Source organism: Cupressus sempervirens, chromosome 3 (assembly GCF_028749045.1).
Source record: "Cupressus sempervirens isolate cs-2001-9-10 chromosome 3, ASM2874904v1, whole genome shotgun sequence".
NCBI lineage: Eukaryota > Viridiplantae > Streptophyta > Pinopsida > Cupressales > Cupressaceae > Cupressus > Cupressus sempervirens.
In genome coordinates this window covers 118,260,193-118,269,835 of record NC_143120.1, presented here as the reverse complement: position 1 = coordinate 118,269,835, position 9,643 = coordinate 118,260,193, and the positions used below count along the sequence as shown (strand labels likewise).

The 9,643-nt window shown below is 34.0% G+C and overlaps 1 pseudogene; it reads left to right on the top strand.

The window, feature by feature from the left end:
* Positions 1 to 5,792: 5,792 nt before the first annotated feature.
* Positions 5,793 to 8,748, top strand: LOC149565056 (uncharacterized; annotated as a pseudogene).
* The last annotated feature ends 895 nt before the right edge of the window (positions 8,749 to 9,643 follow it).

Sequence of the window (9,643 nt, the reverse complement as noted above, 5' to 3'; positions counted from 1 at the left end):
AAGAATTGTTCCCATGATTATGATTTAGAGGCCTACCACTATTCAGAGTTTGATATTGCAATTGATGAGCCTTACTACCTTGAGCTTGTTGTCTCTCTAAAGTCACCACCTTGTTGCTCACTTTCTTCATCACAGAGAAGTTGTCCTCCATCTTCTTCTCTTGGCCTTGCAATCTTTTATCTATGTTCTCTACGTTCAACATCATAGATTACATCATCCCCTTGATTTCATCTATTCCATTTGAATATGTGGAAGCTTGAGGGAATAGAGCAAGGGATTGTGATGTGGAAGTTGTGGGAAGAGGAGCCATTGCTGGTTGGTGATTTGGAACATTGGGAAAGAAAGGCATAGGAGGCCTTGGAGCTAGCTTACCTCCTTGTATTAGGATGTTTTTTGACTTTATTGCTATGTCATAAGCATTAGGAAAGGTATCTCCTCCCAAAATTGGATTGTAGTGGTAATGTCACTGTTAAAAGCTCTCAGGTAATGCAAGAAGGCATTACCAGGGGTAGGTTTTACTAAAGTAGGTATTCTATCCCATGCCTTTTGAAATCTATAGTTGAAATTAGTCATACATTCATGGGGGGCTCTTTTTATAGTAGTCAATTGTTCTAAAAGTGACAAATGGTCACTATTGTCCTCAAAGTGTTTGCACAATCTTGCTCCTAATCCATCCCAATCTGTTATAGAACCATGAACCAAACCTCTATACCATTTTAGTGATTTTCCTTTCAAGGATGAGGCTAGAAGCCTAACTGCAACATTATCCTCTATAATACCATGGATATTGTAGATATTTGAAACTTCTTGAATGTGTTCTAAGGGAGAGATAAAAGTTTCACTAGTAAATTTTCGTATACTTTTGAGTGCAGTTATTGGTATGTCATGTCTTTGGGCCAATAAAAGAGGACTTCCACCATTAAAGGTGGCAAAAGCATGAGCTCTAGGTTGTGCCATGTAGACAAGTGATCTATTGATATGTTTTGATGGCAATCTAGACTGAGATCTAACAGTAGGAGGAGTAGAGATGGATTTGTAGGTGTATTAGTTACTATTGCACTCCTAACTGGTGATAAAGATACTCTAGTCTTCCTTCTTCTAGGATTTGAAAATGAAATCTCTTGGTACTAAAATTTACCTCTAGAAGATTCCCTTGTTTTAGCTTTGGGCATGAATTATTGCAACTTTGGTCTAGAACCAGATGTATTTGAAGCTCAGAGTCACCAAGTACTTGAAGAATGAATCCTTTGAAGTCTTGAACACTAAAGCCAGTACTATCTCCTTGGTATTAATCTTGAAATCTTCCTTTTGACACTAGTAGACTTAAAATTTTATTAATATTGTCCCACCAGGCATGCCAAAAACTATTGTCACAAAATTTTGCACCCATATCCAAAATTTTTACCTAAGGACAACCTTGTGAAACATGGAAACAACCTCCAAGCTATGGGACTTGAACTATGAGGTTGAGTCTCCAAAGAAGGCCAGCTTCCTTTACTATTTTGGTGCATCCCCCCCTTAGGTTAGAATAGGTAGATTTGCTTCTATTCATTGCTTCTCCCTTTTCCTCTCCAAGAGTAGTTAGGTACACCCTAATAGTAAAGGAAGATGGCCTTCTCTGGACACTCAACCTCACAGTTCAAGTCCCATAGCTTGGAGCTTGTTTCCATGTTTCACAAGGTTGTCCTTAGGTAAAAACTTTAGATATGGGTGCAAACTTTTGTGACAACAATCACTTCACAAAGCATCATGGCTTGTGATTCTTGCTCAATCTTGAGAGATCTGATCTCTTCTACTTGAGCTCTATTCTTCTCCATTAGGTCTACGATTGCTACATCAAATTCCTTGAAATCTCCATAGGAAAACTCTTTTGAGGTGTCAATCTCCTTGTACTGTGTATCATTTTTAGCTATGGAAATCTCTCTTCTTCTTTTCAGGGATTTCCTCAACTCTTCCCTAGCCTATTCTAGAGAATGCAGAATGAGATGTATTTCAATCTCCTAGTTCTCTATGATCTTCCTAAGTTTCTAGACTTCCATTTCTGGATCTTTTCTTCAAGTTGTAAGGCTTCTCCTTGTAAGAACCAGTGCTCTAATACCAATTATTGGAATTATGTAACTGATTAGTGTTACAATAGTTTTACCATCATCAATGGTCTGCCCTATGACAAGCCTACCCTGTTAAAGGCTCAACACCCTATTACAGTGCACCTATTTAAAGGATTTACAAACATTCACTTGGAATGTCACCCTGTTAAAGGATTTACAATATGGTTGTTAAACCAACCTATCATCATAGGATTTTCATTATCCTAATACAATGGTTAGAAAGTATAGTAGAATGATTTGTTCTAATTACTTACAACCTTCTATTGCTGATTTTAGATCGATTTTCAATCCCTTCTAATCTAATCCTTCTTGATCTAATGTAACTCTGTTTGAAGTCTTGATGCTCTGTTCTACTTAACTGATCTATCAATTGCCCTGTTTCACTAAGTCACCTTTTACTCTTCTGCTCCTTGCTCAATTCCACTCTTCTCTCTTCTGGATTCAACCTTCTCAAAACTCTTAACACTTTAAATCATGAGGCTTTTTCCTTCTTAAAAAGGTCTTGTGACTTAGCGTTTGTTATGAATCTATGACTGAGATTCATCCTTTTTGCCTCTTTAGCTTTACAATTATTTCATTGGTTGCATGTAGAATACATAGGAAATTCAAAAGATTCGATCTTATCTTTTAGAATTTGAAATTTGTCTCTTAGTTGTCATGCAACATGATCTGCATCTGAGTTTGTGAAGGCACAAACTCATATGCCAATATTGTGTCACTCGACACTTACTATTTGTTGATGCTTGACACATGTTGATTATTGGTGCTTGGCACATATAGGAATTCTATCTTTCTCAACACTTGTACATTTCTCAACACATATAGTGACTCAAAATATATTATCACTCAACACTTGAAACTTTCTCAACACTTTCTATCTACTCAACATCTGAATAGCTTGACATGTATTGGATTTCTAGCTCGGCACATACTGTAGCTCCACATCTATATTAAACTCGACATCAGCTTAGAAATTTCTTAAGCATCTTGACACTCAATTGTCAAAGCCAATCTAAGACCAACATGAAGCCTTCTATGGATTTGTACACTTAAGGGGAGAATACCCCTTCACATACTTTAGTGGAAGATAATGAGGGAAAAATTCCCTCTTCAATGTCTCTTTTGACACAAAGCCTTGTACCTATTGTAGTGAGATCCCAGAAGAGACCTCACATCTCTTACTATCAAGGACAACCTAAATAGTATGTGCATAATATGGAGTAGCACCATGAATCTCATCTCTAATATATGTGAGACTCTCTAAATTGCTTTGACATGTACTACTATACACACTAGAGGATGTGCCACTAGCCAAGGATTCATGAAGTCTATGAATAGGCTGTTGATCTGTAGAAATAGCACACTACTGGGGGGATAGGCTATTGCTCAAGGAGGATAGGAGGCTTTTGTTGCTTAGGAGGGATAGGAGGCTACTACTACTTAAGAGGAATAGGAGACTACTATTGTTCGGTGAAGGTTAGAGGCTGCTATTGAGAAGGGATAGGAGGTTGCTACTCGGGCGGGATATGAGGTTGTTGATTTGCCATGTGAAGGTCAATGTATGTAGTATGCCTGCATGTATATAATGTGTAAACATGAAATTTGAATTTAAATATGACATTTTTGATAAACTTGAAATTTATCAAGTATGATTATATTTAAGAAAAAAACATAACATATACATAGAATACTAGACATGTGTGAACTTGTATGTATCCTAAATTAAAATATATGACATTTAATAAACTAGAATTTCATAAACACATGAAATTAAACAGTATGCATGTTTAAAGTTAAAATGTTACTTGGTTAGGTTAAATTAATTTGATTAGGGCTGATATTCTTGAGGTTAATGTTTTATCATGATTATAAAACTTATATATGTTTCTAGGGTTAATTTTAGGGTTACTGGGTAAATTTTCATTTAAGGTTAGAAAAACATTTAGGGCTAGGGTTAAAGTTTGAGTGTGTGTTCAGAATAGTGTTATATGTCAAGAGTAAGCTATTATGACCTTAGAGTTAGGGTTAGTTTTATAAAATTGTTAGAACTTTATTTAGTTAGTGTTAAGAACTTAGAGTTAATTTTAGGGTTACGTTTAAAGTTAAAATGTTACCTAGTTAGGTTAAATTAATTTGATTAGGGTTGACATTTTTGAGGATAATGTTTTATCATGATTATGGAACTTATATATTATGGAACCTAAGGTTAATTTTAGGGTTACCTAGTTTAGTATTAAGATTGAGTTTAGGGGAACATTATTCTAGGGTTTAATCATGGTAAATTTTCATTAAGTTAGCCTATGGGGAAAATATTTACCTAGCTAGGGTTAAAGAAGTGTGTGTTTAGAATAGTGTTCTATGTTGATGTAGAGTACAAGCTATTATGGTTAGAGTTACCTAGTGTTAACTAGTGTTATAAAATTGTACAACTTAAATATTAAGATCATAACTAGTGTTTAATATCAATGTGAGACTTACGTTAGTGTTATGGGTAGAATTATGATTCTAGTAAATACCTAATTTAGTAACATTAAATGTTGAGTAAGTTAATATAATTAGCCTGTTACCTGGTTTAGTATTACCTAGGATTAAGAGTTAAATATGTTATTGTTCACTATAGTTATACATGGTTACATAGTTATATCGTTAGAATCATGGGTTAAATGTTACCTAGAAAGTTAATATAATGTTTAGGGATCTTTAGGATTAAATTTTTAGGGTTAGTGTACAAATATCTAGATTAAAGTTTTTAGTTAGGAAATTCATAAATTAGCATATTTTTTAGGGTTAAGAAGTGAGGATCACATTGTAAAAATTTTAAGTTAGAAAATTAATATTCACATGGTTAGGTTTAGTGATAACTTTTGGGTTAAAATGATATAACTTCATGTTTAAAGGTTTATGTTTCTAGGGTAACTTAGATTTTATGGTTACATAGTTAGAATCAACCTATCTTCATTCTAGGGTAAGATTAGGATTAAATTTACATGAGACTTAGCATTGTGTTACAATGTGACATTTCTAGGGTTAGGATTGAATGATTATATTTATTTAAATTAGATTAGGTTAAATCTAGTCAAGGTTTAATTAGACTTTCAAGATTAGGGCGAGGAGGTCAAGGTGAAGTTTATATAATTAGGGTTCATATATATATACCTATCTTCATTCTAGGGTAAGATTAGGATTAAATTTACATGAGATTAGAATTTCCATATCTCCCAAACTATAAAGAGTTAGAACTTTCACACTTGACACAAGGAATTACTCTAGGCCCTCTTCAATGCTTGAAGTGTAAAGCCTCCCAATCATTAAGGATAATTAGTTACATAGTCTACAATAGGCACCTAGAAAATAGAAAAATACAGTAAGGTAAAAATAGTTCAAACTTCAACTTAATCCATCCAGTCTCTATGAAATCATGAGGAAAGGTTCTCCAATGTGTCTCAAAAACATCCCTAACCATGAAAATATAACTCCACCAAAATCCAAGCTCTATGCTCGACAACACTTAACCAAAATCCCTCCAAACACGCAGGATTGCAAGCAAGCCTAGGATGCTCCTGCATCAGACACCCCAGGATTGTAAGCAAGTCTAGGATGCTCCTTCTGGTGTTTCCTATGCTCTCCTCCTCCTCCTCCTTGCCAAGATGCCCTCCTCAAGATTTGTCTACTCTTAAGCAGATCATGCAACAACTGCTCAATCCAAATGACTGCTTGGCTTCGTGGAAGGGGTCATACTACTACTCCTGGATGGGAGTTTCCTGCCACCCCCTCACCAGCCATGTACTTCATCTAGATCTTAACTACCACTTGCTCACTAAAAATATGATTTTTAGTACCCTTCTTTCTTTGTTAGCAATAGTGAGGAATTCAAGCAACCAGATATTCCCTGCTTTATTCCAGCTGCAGCATTTGGAGTACCTCAACCTCAATGAACTTGACTTGTCCCCTCTTCCATTCCCTTCACATCTCCCCATGAACCTCACCAAATTGACCCATTTTAGCTTGAAAATATGTTGACTTACTGGTTCAATTCCATGTGAGATTAGCAACATCTCTAGTTTAAAATTTCTAGACATGAGTGGAAATTATCATCTAGAGATGAGGCAGTTGAGTTCCTAGATTCAGAACTTGCTAGGGATAGAGCACCTTGGACTAAGCTCTTTGAATCTCACAAGAGATGTGGTGGATAATGTTGCTTCTCTTCCAAATCTAACATCACTTTTCATGTCTAATATGGTTGCAATTCCACCTCTCTCTCCTCTTGTGAACCTTACCTACATCTCACAACTTGAGCTTGAAGGTGATTACTACTCTCAGTAGCCATTTCCCATTTGGATCTCAAATCTTACATCCTTGGCATCCCTCCACCTCTATCACTACAATCTCTCCATTTCCATCCCTTCTACTATTTTCACCCTCCCACACTTGACAGACCTTGACTTGTCCAATAACTGCAATCTCAAAGCCAACCTCTCCTTCATTGTGCAGCACACTTTCTAGCTCAGCAGTCTTTCCATTTATAGTTTAGATGTGGGAAGAATGATTCTGAATTCTATTGGTAATATGTCCTCATTGACTGTCTTAGATCTTTCTCATAAAAATATTGAAGGTAGTCTTCTAGATTCTATGGGGAATATGTCCCTGTTGACCACCTTAAATCTTTCTTATAACCATATTGAAGGTAGTCTTCTAGATTCTATGGGGAATATGTTCTCTTTAACCAGCCTATATCTTTATAGTAATAATATTGAAGGAAATCTTCCAAATTCTTTTGGAAATCTTGAATAACTTACAGACTTGGATCTCTATGGTAACTCACTAAGAGGCAACATTCCATGGAGCTCTTTGGGTCGACTATCAAAGCTTAGAAATCTTGAGCTTAGGTCAAACCAATTAAATGGAAGCTTGCCATCTAATTTTGGTAATCTTTCATCTTTACAATAGCTTGGTCTCTCAAATAACTCTTTGCGTGGAACTATCATACTCTCTCAACTTGAAAATTTGACAGAATTGAATTACTTAATTCTTTCTCAAAATTTCTTGAGAGTAATAATTGAATATCGGTTTTGGATCCTAAATTTTAGGTTTATTACTTGTCCTTAAGTTCTTGCAATATGGTTGGTAATTTTCCAGCTTTCATATCTACTCAATATAGGATAAAATATCTTGACATGTCCAACAATTCTTTCAGTGGAGATATTCTAGATTGGTTGTGGGATCTTGAATCCTTCTACACACTTAATCTCCCTTGTAATCAATTTGAAGGAAGGCTTTTGTCATATAGATTCAGTAAGTTTGGTGCCCAAAATGTTGACTTTCACAGAAATAAATTACAGGGGAAAATATTTGCACCTCATCTCGATGTCCATTTCTTGGACATGTCTAAGAATCAATTTGATGGCATCATTTCAAAAAAGAATTGCAAGAATGACCAAAGACAACTCATTTATTTGTCACTTGTAAATAATAATATAACTAGTCTATTTCCACATTATATTTGTGGAGGACAACACTTGGAGGTTCTGGATGTGTCAAACAACAACCTTACAAGAAATATTTTTGAAAGTTTTGTAAATTTCTCATCAACGCTACAAATGTTAAATCTAGAAAATAATAATTTGGAAGGAGATATTAGGATAATAGTTTGTTTGAAAACATTGAAATTAAGGGGTAATAAACTATGAGGGTCAATTCCATTATCACTTTGAAATTGCACTTCATTGGAGATTCTAGATTTGGGATATAATAATTTGCAAGGAACCATCCCAAATTGGATAGGGAAGTTAATTGGCCTCCGAATTTTGGTGTTGAGATCCAATAAGTTCACAAATGGAATATCATTAGAGCTAACAAAATTACAAAATATTCAAGTCTTCATTTTTTCAGATAACAATCTATCTAGAGCTATTCCAAGTAGCTTAAGAAACTTGAGAGCAATGGAAAACCAAACAGATGGTGCAGATTTCCTCCTTCAAGAGACAAATTCAAGCTCACCTCCTTACTTAGATAGAATGGTAATAAACAACAAAGGGAAATTTCTAGAATATGTGAGATCTTTGGCTTGGGTTCGATGGCTTGATCTCTCAAATAACAACTTCTTGGGTGATATTCCTCCAAGCATTAGATTCCTTCTTGGTTTAAGGATTCTCAATTTGTCAAGAAATTATCTCAACGGAAAGATTCCTACTTCTTTTGGAAAGCTTGTGCAGTTGGAGTCACTTGATCTTTCAAATAACAATCTTATCGGTAATATTCCCACAGAGCTACAATCTCTCACATTTTTGAGTTATTTGAAAAAATCTTGTAATAATGTTTCAGGTAGAATACCACAAGGAGCGTAGTGGTCAACATTTGATGAAAGGTCATTTTTAAACAATCAATATCTTTGTAGACTCCAAATTAGCATAAATTGTTCATCTACTCCTTAAATAGTATTCATAATGAAGATGTGAGTAAATGGGAATGGGATGAACATTTATGGTGGGAGATAGGGATTGGATTGAGCTTTGGATTTTGGTTTTTTATTGTTGTTGTAGTACTCTGTTTCAACAAGAAATGTAGAACAAAATGTTTCAAGATCATGGATGACATTATTGTCATTCTTGATCAAACTATCTGAGAAAAGATCTTTTCATAAAGGAGTTTTATACTCCTTTCCCTTTTCCTTCCCACTTCTTTAAGAGATTTTCTCTGATCTAATTTTCTATGATTTTTCAGAGTATGCATATTTTTTTCTTGTTATTGTTATTTTAATATTGCTGGTAGAAATCATCAATTTGAATATGATATTATAATACCTTTGCGCATAACATGAAATAAAATAGATATTAAAAAATAAATTTAGTTTTCCTTTCTCAATATGTTTCTCATTTTTGTAACTAAATTTTCTAAATAAAATACACCACATGACCACTCACCTTTTTTAAAAATATTTGTATTATTTGCACGTGCTTAGTTTATGATAATTTGAAAACTTCTTGCATTAAATAGCATTGGTATAAAATAAAGAAAATACAAATAATTTTAATTAAATTTTATAATTATTAGTTAAATTTTCCACTTTCAAGTGGAGCCAAATAATAACTTTTAAAATAGTACAATTAGAATATTTTAACATAATAGATCACATATGCAATAAAATTAGAATCATAACCTTTGTGAGAGGGATCTTTGAGCATGCTCACCTTTAGATATATTTATATGCATATATAACCTATTATATTTATACCTCCATATTACATATTCTTTAATATTTGGTGAAGTCTAAGTAATTGTAGCAATAAATGAAAGTTGAACCTTATCAAAGCTTATATACACTTTAAAACACCCAATATAAATAAGGTTTTAATCTCATTTAAGATTTTTTATTTACATCAAAACTAATAATGTATGATCTTAATATGCACTCAAAATATTATTTGACATGTGATGTTGTTGGGATATGGAATGATCTAATATTCTATGATCATAACAAAATGGCCTTTTAATATTTTACAATCCTAAAATAGATGATGCAACTATATAAAGCTAGA